Raw genomic sequence first — 12,771 nt, 5'->3', positions numbered from 1 at the left:
AGAACACCAGCCTTGAGAGGTCTAAGAAGTGACTACAGTTTGTGTCTCAAAGACGTGATTAGCACCAGCACAGCACTCCGTCATCAGGCCACAAGTGGCTCATCGGGACCATCCGACCGCCGTGTCATCCACAGATGAGGATGCGGATAGGAGGGGCGTGTGGTCAGCACATCGCTCTCCCGGTCGTTACGATGGTTTTCTTTGGCCGGAGCCGCTACTATTCGGTCGAGTAGCTCCTCAGTTGGCATCACGAGTCTGAGTGCACCCCGAAAAATGGCAACAGCACATGGCGGCCCGGATGGTCACCCATCCAAGTGCCGGCCACGCCCGACAGCGCTTAACTTCGGTGATCTGACGGGAACCGGTGTATCCACTGCGGCAAGGCCGTTGCCCCAAAGACGTGTTTGCCGAGTGCAAAATACCCAGCGTATGTCAATGAGTCTTATTTGCGTTTCTGTAACTGGATTTAAGGGCTAGAGCAGGGCTTCACAACATACGTGCTCACGGAGCAAGCTGTGAGCAGCAAGGCGCGAGCACGGAGCAGCGCGAGCACGCTACCCCCACTACCGGACCAGAGCGGAGAGTGGGGAGAGTCATGTGAGGCACACAACAGCTGCCGCCAGTCAATGTAAATCCGCGGCCACCTGCAGGGATATCACTCACGAATTATTACTGCGATAAATGAAACAAATAAAGGAGAATGTACACGTTCCAGATAATTTTATTAGCTTAGTGTATGCCTCTACATTCGTATTAATTTGTGAACTGTTACACAATAAAAGGTGTCACTGAAGTGTGGGATTCTCGGTTATCTTGTACTTTTTGCCCTTTACAATTGCGTTTATGTTCGGAGTGATTGTTCTTGTGCATTGTAGGCGCAGCATGCAATTTAAATTTCGATCAGAAAATGCGTTTCTCAGGCGCGTCTTGTTACATTTCATTGCAGGGAACAGTTGTTCACAAACATACGTGGAACCGAACACTGATATTATTGTAGCCGCCAGTTTGGGCAAACGAGGAAATCTATGCTGAGGGAAGTGTCTGTAGAATTCCAAAATGTTTTCCTTGTTCTGAAATTTGTCTCTGTATTCTCTGTCACACTGCGGGTCAATAATTTCTAGTTGCAGCTCAGGACGAATCTCTTCAATATTCGCTGAATATGCAGAGGAGAACAGATCAAAATCACTGTCTAGTGCTGTCAGATCTTGAAAGCGTTGATCAAATTCTTCCTTAAGGGCAACTAAACTATGTGAATAACGTTCACAGTTTTTGTGAACATCTTGCATGGATGGTAATTTAGGAAAATGAGCTAGATTTCCTGTTTCCAGCTGACTCACCCAAAGTGTCAATTTCATTTTAAAAGCTCGTATTCGATCTATGAAATGAGTAATTAGCAGATCTTTACCTTCTAGTGAAATGTTCAAAGCATTCAGATGGCTAGTTAAATCTGCTAAGAACGCGAGATCACATTTCCATGAAGGCTCTTTCAATTCAGGAACACACATGTTATTTATTTCCATGAACATATTTATCTCATCTAATAGGCAAAAAAATCGATTTAATAATTCGCCACGACTAAGCCAGCGGACCTCGCTGTAATAAGGCAGGCTACCATACTGGTTTTCTACATCCTCAAGAAAGCTTTTAAATTGTCTGTGTTGTAGCCCATGCTTCCTTATATAATTGGTTGTACGAACAACAACACTCATCACATTTTTTAGAGTGATACTCTTTGCACATAAGTTTTCCTGGTGGATCACACAGTGAACGCCCCTTATTTCATTCGGCACGGTTAGTTTTTGCATTTTCTCCTTCAACACCGCAACGAAACCTGATTTTTCCCTGTCATCGCTGGTGCATCGTCTGTAGACACTGAAACTAAAGAATTCCACGACAATCCTATATTTCCAACACTTTCTTCAACACTACTTAAAATATCACCTCCAGTTGCAGTGTTCTTCATGGCTACTACATCGAGGAGCTCCTCCCTCACCTGAAGATCTCTATTAACACGTCTAATAAACATGGCAAGCTGTCTGTTCCAGTGATATCAACACTTTCGTCCAGAGCTAGAGAATACGCCATAAAATCTTTACAGATATTTGCAAGCTGGCTCTGGACGTCGTCTGCCATGTCCTGTATGCGACGCATAATTGTCATGTTAGATAATGGCACAATCAGAAACTGTTCAACTTGAGATGGACACAAATTCTTTTATTAAATCGCCATCAGTGAAGGGGCGCAGGGATTTTGCTAAAAGCAAAGCAATTTTGTAACTCACTCTGAGAGCTGCCTCAGTTGATTTTTCTTCGTCGTCCAGATCTTCTTCGGATAGCTTCCTTTTAAGTTTAATAACTTCCTGTGCACGATCTGGTCCATCACATTTTCCACTTCCGTAGTCTTTCGCGTGGTACGACATATAATGTCGCTGCAAATTAAATTTCCTAAAAGAATTCAGCGTTTTGTGACATACTAAACATTTTGCAACTCCATCTTTTTCTGTAAACAGATACAATTCCTCCCAATAGGGGTTGAACTGCGAAAGCATGGTTGGGGTTACACAACGGCGACTTGACATGATTCTTAACCAGCGAAGTGACTGTTAGAGCTGATCGTAGTACTTTTAAACGTTACACAGTCGGTGCGAATTCAATAGGCATGCTGCGGCCCTATTCAAACGTGCGCGCGCATTTCCCATCCCTCCCCTCCTTCCCTACTCCGCGACCTTGCACCTGCTCGCGAGCACATGCCTGAGCAGACGCGAGTACTTGCGCTCAAAACCGGCCAGTTGTTAAGCCCTGGGCTAGAGCGTCGTCACTAATAATTTCAAATGCATCGACTACAAACTTAACAACTCAAGTCATTAACTGTCACAATTATTTGCGTTTTTCTGTATTAAGCATACTGAAACTAAAAATTTCAACAGCCATGTTTCACATTTTCAGAACTTCTCCAGTAGTTATACTTTAAACTTTATGAGAAGTTAAAACATCTTTTTTATAATAATATACTTCGAAAATATTTCTCTTGAGAGGGATGTCATTGTCAGAGACAACTACACAGCATCGATTGGAAAACGTGACATCCGCAGGGAGCTACGAATAACATGAAGTTGCAAATCAAGGAAGGCTACTGTGTGGGAATCAACATGAAATGACAGACAATAGAGGCTCAAAATCACTTTGAAAATTAAACTAACGAATGTATGCCACACATCTACGATTCCAGCTTCTGCTAACACGAAAGGAGAAGCAGTTGTTAGCAGAAAGTGGAAAATGAACACAAAACGCTGACAGTAATTTCTCCTGATGCGGCTTCAATAGTAGCGAAAAGCGCCTATGTTGAAGAGCATTTCAACGTGAAGTATCCTTCAGACAGAGAGAACCCGAAATAACAACAGGTTCACCAAGCTGAGAGTGGTGCTTAGATTCTATACGTCGCTTGCCCTAAGTGTTATTAATTTAGCCCCTAAGATTTTCATATTAACGACGCCTTTAGGACACCTAATTAGTCATATGTAAATGACCGATTTCTATTGTGGCATCAAAGATGGGCAGATGGCTCTAGAAATGCAGAGACTATTCATATGCTGCTGAATCATAATGCCTAACTATCACTAATTAAGATGATAGTCTACACTCAGCATCTACGTGTGTAGGAAGTTGTTGGTTGGTTAGCTGGCCGGAGTGGCCGTGCGGTTCTGGGCGCTACAGTCTGGAACCGAGCGACCGCTACGGTCGCAGGTTCGAATCCTGCCTCGGGCATGGATGTGTGTGATGTCCTTAGGTTAGTTAGGTTTAATTAGTTCTAAGTTCTAGGCGACTGATGACCTAAGAAAATAAGTCGCGTAGTGCTCAGAGCCATTTTTGTTGGTTGGTTGGTTTGGGGAAGGAGACCAGACAGCGAGGTCATCGGTCTCATCGGATTAGGGAAGGACGGCGAAGGAAGTCGGCCGTGCCCTTTGAAAGGAACCATCCCGGCATTTGCCTGGAGCGATTTAGGGAAATCACGGAAAACCTAAATCAGGATGGCCGGACGCGGGATTGAACCGTCATCCTACCAAATGCGAGTCCAGTGTCTAACCACTGCGCCACCTCGCTCGGTAGGGAAGTTGTTGTTTCTTCATTTGCGTACCTGTCATTCATGGATAATGCCATTGACATCGATCTCAAGAAAATATTTTTCAGTGTATTATTATAAAAAAGATGTGTTGTCTGCTCATAACGTTTACAGTATAACTACTGGAGATATTCTAAAAATGTGAACCATGTCTGGCAATGAGCTTTTTCAATACGCTTAAAACAGAAAAACACAAATAACCAGGACAGCTAATGATTTGTATTCCTTAGTTTGCAGTCGGCACATCGGAGTATTATTAGTGACAATGCTCTAGACCCTAAACTCAGTTACAGAAACACAAATAGGACTCACTGGCGTATAATTTGAGTCTTTTGAGCTTTATCCGTCACATCTTTGAGAGACAATCTATATTCCCGTCAAGACCTCTCAAGGCTGGTGTTCTTCCTGCTAGAAGTATAACTGAAACTTGGAAATAATGCAGGATATGTTTGGCGACCCAGTGACCGACGAGTTACTTCCTGGATGACACAGAATTAGCCTACAAAATTCACTTGATGTATTTGTATCATTTACACAAAATAATCTGAACTATTTTCACATTAGGTGTGAAATAAATTTATCAATGTATGGTTCTGAGTGCAGGAAAGTCATTCACTGTGGAAATTGCACTTCTTTTACATTGCTAGCTAATTTGTTGGAGCCATCACTGAAGCAACAAGGGGGAGCATATCGCCGAAGTATTCGACTAGCTGTGAGGTAACATGATCACTTATGAAATGGGGGCTGCATTGGTCCCCGGTTCCAGTCTTGCTGAAGACTATAATTTTCAGCCGCTGTGTGACAGAGCTACAAGCAGTCAGATCGAAACTCAATAAGGATATTGTGATAATTTGAATTTCATTTGAATTAGAACACTGAATGTTTTATAGAGTTATTTATTATTTTATTGTGCACAAAGGTTAACATCAGAGAGAAATTAATCATCAGTAGTATGTTCTCTCGCATTATCTAAAACAGTCCGACAACTCTCAGGTAGTTTAACGATTCCACGCCTGTAGAAACATGCTGTATCTTAGTTAAAGATGTCCTCAATCCACATCTGAAGTGCATTTTAGGCCATAGAGAAATTTTCTTGACTGTTTCCTGATAACGAGCTTGAAAGGTAAACATTTGAGGGCTTAAGATCAGAAGAATAAGAGCGTGAAGGACGAATTTTCAAACTCCTGGATAGTTTTGTTATTGAAATCGGCAGAGTGCCGAAAGGCGTCTTGGCTGTTGGCAAAAAATACAAGCTGCGGTGTACTCTCTGCTGCTAAGGTTTTCGTAATGTACAACACACTTTTAGAGCCACAAGAGGCAAAATATTATGATCACGCTTCCCAATGCTCGAGTATATGTCTTTTGCTAGAGCTCAGCCATTAATTCATAAGTAGAAATATTGCACTGGAATTCTCAATGAACCAACCGATGACGCTCAAGCAAAAACATGTTAATAGTCACCTCTTTGATTTTTGTTGCTTTAAAGTAGAGCATGCTATACTACTGTTCCTGATTTCTGAACCTTCCCAATTGAACGCAAATGTCACGCTACACTTAAACTGTCGCACTTCATCACATATGTCTGTTATCGAGACTCCCTGAATGTGCAAAATCATTCATACCAGAACGATCTTTCTTGAAGCAAAATATTGTTTCCAGACGTGTTTTGCGCAAAAGCACTCGCTCCACACACAATAAAAAGGTCCAGTGCTGCCACTGCTGCCTTCACCTCTCTACTAAACCCAAAATGAACAACATGTCATAAATGTTAGACGTTTCTCCAACTGCTACTAAATTTTATCACACTTGAACAGCATTCATAAGTTTCAGGCATGCAAATCGAAATCTTAAGTGCCAAGTACGTGCGAGAACTTCAGATCAGAAAATGACCATTCATAAATTCATTCATAATGCCTCGTCACGTTCACCTGGTCCGAGGCCTGTGACGTTGGCGGCAGGAGGCGTATAGCCGGTAGCTGCTGTGGGGAGAGGAGACACTGGAGCGTGAACTGTTTCGAACTTGACACAGCCAAGAGCTCTTTGGTGCAAATGTTTTTGGAACTTTTTGCCATTGAAGGTGGATTAGAAAATGAAACGGATTATGTTTGAGGTTCCATCAGACTGATAAATTAAGCAGATACCTGATATGCAATTTAAAAATCTAGGGAATGGACTCGAACACATGACTTTATGTTCATAGAGCACAAAGCTTAGCATTCGACCACGAGCAAATACTCTTTCGTTACACCTCTAGAAGACCGAGAGACGTTCCTACATATACTTCCACGTGCTATAGTGCTGCCAGATCGCGCATACGGCTGGGCTTAGATTTTTGAGGGGTTGTCGGGAATATTGGTTGCCTTAAGTGAACGATTCAGACTTTGTGTTTGCGGCGCCAGCTGGTGCCCAGGTCTTCCTGTGCTTACTTGTCATTTTGTTGAAATATTCTGAATGGCTTCCATTCATTGTTTGAACCCAGATTTGACGTTTGGCACCAAAGCTACTCTAATGTCACAATGCAAGTAATCTACATTAGGAAATATGGACGTAATGAAAAAAGGTTACCATATGAGGTAACGGGCGAGTTGTGGCGCCCTGCAAATATTTTAAGTTCAGAGTTGGCGACCACCGCTCAGGTCGCTCGGCAAGCCGCGGCTCGTTAGCCACCGCGGGATGCCGCACAACGGCTGGACCATGTGTTCCAGCCGACTGCGTGGCTAGGAATTCCATGGTGATGCTATGTCGATGAAGGAGACATGCCGGGAGTGCCAAAGATGGCGGACTTTGTGAAACCTTAATGGCAGACGTTTCAGAGTTCTTATAGAAATTAATAGTAGCCAGAGGAATCATGATACCTTAAGAAGAAACATGTACATTACCATTATTTGCACGACGATTCTGATGGTGTAATCAGATTTTCAATATCTTTATCAGTTTAAAGTTTAGTATCTGACTGTAAATTATACAAGTAACTCCCAGCAAAGAATTTCCAAAATCTAAACAGTTCATCCGAATTTGTCGATCGACGTGTCTTTAGAAAGCTATTAGTGTAAACCTAAATTGGTATGAATTACAGACATGTAACTTGAATAGTACATAGCATGTGTTTAGAAGTGAATATATCACGAGCTATGTTGTTTCTCATAACTAATTACGTGAATTAGGAATCTATTGTTTCCCTGTTATTCAACTTATGTTTTATTTAATTGCTGGACCATCGACACCAGTAAGTGTTCCTTAAAGGTACTTCTGCTATCATACTCATGATTTAAAGTCGTTAAAATAGTACCTGCTGAATTTATTTAATTGCAATTTTTCATTTATAAATGTCTATGTTATGTTCAAAATTCGCAATTTCCGAGTGATAGGAACCTTCGACCATTCGATTCATGTGTCTTTTGATATTGTATACTGCAGACTCAGCAGTATTTGGCTTGTAATGCGGCAACTACGTATCCCAGCCCCTAGACAGCGAAACCATCCAAAACTTTTAATATTTCGACTCTGAGTCAGAGGGTACGTTGTTGAGTGACACCACATCATTTTATTTGAAAGCCCACAACCACAGCTGTGTCGTGTTGGCTTAGCAGAAACACGCTCGATTTCCAATGCACTGGCTGATACGCAAGTCGGTTCGGATGCTGCAAAAGAAACGCTGTCTTTGAGAAGAGTTTGTCTCCATTCCGTTATTCGATCTGTAGAGGGCCAAAATGAAATTGAATGACTAAATTGTAAGACAAGCTCTGGATCACAAGTCATCTCATAACATGCATTCAATACACTGTAGGAGTGGACACAAATGTCTGTTTTAGAAATACTGAGTTATTTCAAAAGAAAGGCTCAGAAAAGTCTCAAAGGAACCATTAACGACAGTAAATTGTGGGTTACTTATGCAGTGAACATACTGAAATAAATCTGGAGGTGAAAAAGTATTGAATAGCAGAATGTCACAATTTTTCACATCTTTCCTTTTTTATCTGCATCAGAAGAGATACATTTTCCTTGTAAATATGCATTTTGATTTCTGTGTAATATACTTGAATCATTTCACAACTGGGACTGAAAAAACTTTTAATCATTGCATAAAACTTTCCTCGTAAGATTGATATCATAAGCGTATAGTTCAACTGCAGTTTCTGATGCATTTTAGTCATGGCTGTAGAATATAAGCCTTATGATTCTGGAGCCATTTTCTGCACGAGCATTTGCCGCATGAATAACTTTAGCACCACTGCGTCGCAATTTGATGACACTTGCGTTAGTAGCTATCAAGTTCCTACACTCTCCCACACATGGCGTCTTGAAAACAAGAAGATCTAATGAAATCCATCAGATTACCTACTGTGTTACTTTCGATTAGCATATGTCCTTCACAACTCCGTTCATGTAATTGCAAGTCGGATTTCCGTTGAAGACGCACTGCGCTGCTTTCACTCCGTACATGACTTCCTTTTTATGGAACAGGTGTGACATCACAGACCATATCATTTCATAAATAAAGCGAACGCGGGTGGTAGGATGGTGTTGTGGTTAAGGTGGTCAGTTTCAAATTCTTTGGGAGACGGTTCGAATTCTGTCAGTTCGATGGAATTTAATTCGTGGTAAGAGTTATCAGTTTAGGAGGACAACGATAATGATTAAGTACTCATGATTTTAAAGAATTCACAAGTATGTAAGTTGGATATAGAGAACTCAAAGCTCGACTACATCTACAGTGCTGGTCTTTGCACCACTTTCTCCTCTTGATGTATTGTGGTTTGTGCTTGATATTAAGAGAAAATATCTCCTTTGCGCTATCGTCGGTATTGGCGTCCTGCCTGCATGCAAATAAAGAGAATGCAAATTAACATGAGGCTTTTTCTTTGACGTAAAAGGAATATACTTTCCTTTGATGCCTTGATCGCCATTGAGGTTATGCGCCATGTGATAAAAAAAGTTTCATCTTTCTTTGAGTCTTTTTGATCAATGGTCGTACAATAATTTAAAATCAAGACGGAAAAGAGTGAAATTGGCAGCCTAGTCTTATGTATAATCTGCTCCTCTTTTTTGTCCTTTTTTTTTTTTAAAAAAAAAGCAGAGAAAGAGAGATAAGGTAAACGAACTTTCCTGTTCTTCGAGGGAAAACAAAACGTTCATTTGTCATAAACAAAGTTTTCTCCCTAAGGACACAATAATTCAGTAACGTGTCCAGTTTCCGTCCTCCTCTACAACTGCATTTAGTCGCTCGGGAGTAGAGGTAACAAGTTCTCGAATGAATCTGTTATTCTGTGATAATTCTTTGCATGCGTCATTAGCAGTTTTGGGCAGCGCTGGCTTGGTTGTCGGAGCTGGTCTTCTACACCTAATGATTTTCTCCATCTCTGCCCACACGTGCTCAATGGGACTGCGGTTAGCACCTTTGGGAGGCCAGTCCAACAGCTCGACGTCTCCGTTCATTTGAAACCAGTATTTTACACAATTCGTTGGGCGGACAGGAGAACGCTCATGTTGGAAGATTATTCTGTGTGTAAATCTCAGACGAACCGAAGGGAGTACTACGTTCTCCACTATTTCGTAGCAGTAATGACTAGAAAACGGACGGTTCCGTGCCACGTAACGCCGCAACTACTTGGTGATATCTAACCCCAAACTATAAAAGCAGTTCAGCCACATCTTTGCTTCTGATGGACATATTTGCTGTCGAATATCACTCAACTTGATTGATAAACATGAAATGAAGTATTTGGTGCAGTAGATACCATCTTCTTGAGCGCAAATATAACTTTTTCCCAGTAAGAAAACGGTTTCCTTCAGTACGTCAGTGCGAAGTTTAATCTGGCAGCCTTATGCTGCTCCATCAACATTTCCTTAACCTCTGATTTTATATCTTCCTTTCTCGTTGAGACGATTGCGAATGGTCAAGCGTCTTACACTTGTCTTGAGACTGTTCCTAATTTCTGGGCAAATCCTGAAAGAGTCTTCATCAATGCACTGGATTATACTATTGTCTTGTGGTAGTCAGGAGACGACGATGGTTGACGTGGCCTTCCTCCGCCATCTTCTTCCCTGGAAATGTACTGTAGACTTTCTGTACCCTAGGGTACGGGGAATGGCGCTGTTACAGTATCCATTTTCATAAATTGCTAGAATATGTCCTTTATCGTATTCCTTAGGCAGTGACATTTCTCAAATAAGGGCCTACTGACACGACAGGAGGAAACAAAGTGCAATACAAGGTGTAGAGCACTTCCTTCACCTCAGAAGTCAAATTAATTCTCGATTACATGCTTCGAAAAAAGATTTAATAAATTAGTTCCATGAGAGTTTTGTATAAAGTATCGTGTAAATGTATTTGGACTCTAAAAATCAAACGTAATAATAATAATTACACCGTTTTCAGACATTAAAGGCAAAATTTAGAGTCACATTGTGATGCATGTCATGTTGCCCCGACCATCGTCTTTTAATCAACTGTGTTACCTCATTTATAATACCAAAGCAGTCTGTAACAGCGCTTCAGACAAGTGGAAAGATAGTGGAATAGGTAAAGGGGTGAGCTTGTAATCTCTTGTTATCGGATTCGAATGCTGCCGTTTTTACAAATTTGTATTCGTTGTAAACAGAGAATTGTTAGTTCGGGAGGACAATGGCAATTGTAACATTCAAAATACTCGTAGTATTGCAAACATTCGTGTGCACGGCTTCCAATGCTCATTGGAGGAAGGCGAGTACAAACGGTCTCCCTGGTTCCCTATTACACTCCTGGAAATGGAAAAAAGAACACATTGACACCGGTGTGTAAGACCCACCATACTTGCTCCGGACACTGCGAGAGGGCTGTACAAGCAATGATCACACGCACGGCACAGCGGACACACCAGGAACCGCGGTGTTGGCCGTCGAATGGCGCTAGCTGCGCAGCATTTGTGCACCGCCGCCGTCAGTGTCAGCCAGTTTGCCGTGGCATACGGAGCTCCATCGCAGTCTTTAACATTGGTAGCATGCCGCGACAGCGTGGACGTGAACCGTATGTGCAGTTGACGGACTTTGAGCGAGGGCGTATAGTGGGCATGCGGGAGGCCGGGTGGACGTACCGCCGAATTGCTCAACACGTGGGGCGTGAGGTCTCCACAGTACATCGATGTTGTCGCCAGTGGTCGGCGGAAGGTGCACGTGCCCGTCGACCTGGGACCGGACCGCAGCGACGCACGGATGCACGCCAAGACCGTAGGATCCTACGCAGTGCCGTAGGGGACCGCACCGCCACTTCCCAGCAAATTAGGGACACTGTTGCTCCTGGGGTATCGGCGAGGACCATTCGCAACCGTCTCCATGAAGCTGGGCTACGGTCCCGCACACCGTTAGGCCGTCTTCCGCTCACGCCCCAACATCGTGCAACCCGCCTCCAGTGGTGTCGCGACAGGCGTGAATGGAGGGACGAATGGAGACGTGTCGTCTTCAGCGATGAGAGTCGCTTCTGCCTTGGTGCCAATGATGGTCGTATGCGTGTTTGGCGCCGTGCAGGTGAGCGCCACAATCAGGACTGCATACGACCGAGGCACACAGGGCCAACACCCGGCTTCATGGTGTGGGGAGCGATCTCCTACACTGGCCGTACACCACTGGTGATCGTCGAGGGGACACTGAATAGTGCACGGTACATCCAAACCGTCATCGAACCCATCGTTCTACCATTCCTAGACCGGCAAGGGAACTTGCTGTTCCAACAGGACAATGCACGTCCGCATGTATCCCGTGCCACCCAACGTGTTCTAGAAGGTGTACGTCAACTACCCTGGCCAGCAAGATCTTCGGATCTGTCCCCCATTGAGCATGTTTGGGACTGGATGAAGCGTCGTCTCACGCGGTCTGCACGTCCAGCACGAACGCTGGTCCAACTGAGGCGCCAGGTGGAAATGGCATGGCAAGCCGTTCCACAGGACTACATCCAGCATCTCTACGATCGTCTCCATGGGAGAATAGCAGCCTGCATTGCTGCGAAAGGTGGATATACACTGTACTAGTGCCGACATTGTGCATGCTCTGTTGCCTGTGTCTATGTGCCTGTGGTTCTGTCAGTGTGATCATGTGATGTATATGACCCCAGGAATGTGTCAATAAAGTTTCCCCTTCCTGGGACAATGAATTCACGGTGTTCTTATTTCAATTTCCAGGAGTGTATATTAAACGTTTTGCGTGGGTAATGAACAGGGAAATAAGTGTCTTGATAGGATTCCGGCCATAGCACAAAAATTTTCAAGTTCATATTTGCTAGCTGACACTGGTGGAAATTTCTATATTCACGACTATTTAAGCCTGGTCACCAGTGACGAACGTTGCTGTGGTCCGCACTCAGTCATGTACGAAAGCTCAGCTTAGTTGCAATGGCTAATGCTGGGTTGCAGTCGAGATACAAGACTAAAGAGTTCGGGATGTCGTTTAGAGTTCAGACATGTGGACATATACGTAGTTGCTCAACCATGATTACAGACCAATTACTGGTGATACGAGGTTAATTTGAGGTTTCCATAGAGCGCTTGCCGCTGTTAATTGTCTTGCTTTTAAGTGGTTGGTTCAACATCCTGTTAATACAGATCACTCTCATCAGAAACACCATTTTACAGGTATGGGAAAACTTTTTAATGAGTAAAACTACTTCAGTTTGTCAGAGAA

General features: G+C 43.1%; 1 pseudogene; it reads right to left on the bottom strand.

Moving 5' to 3' along the window:
• Positions 1-274: 274 nt before the first annotated feature.
• Positions 275-392, bottom strand: LOC126250069 (5S ribosomal RNA; annotated as a pseudogene).
• Between the last annotated feature and the right edge of the window lie 12,379 nt (positions 393-12,771).

Source organism: Schistocerca nitens, chromosome 3, assembly GCF_023898315.1.
Source record: "Schistocerca nitens isolate TAMUIC-IGC-003100 chromosome 3, iqSchNite1.1, whole genome shotgun sequence".
Taxonomy (NCBI): Eukaryota; Metazoa; Arthropoda; class Insecta; order Orthoptera; family Acrididae; genus Schistocerca; species Schistocerca nitens.
Note: the sequence above shows the minus strand (reverse complement) of the source record. Positions and strands in the feature narration are given on the sequence as shown.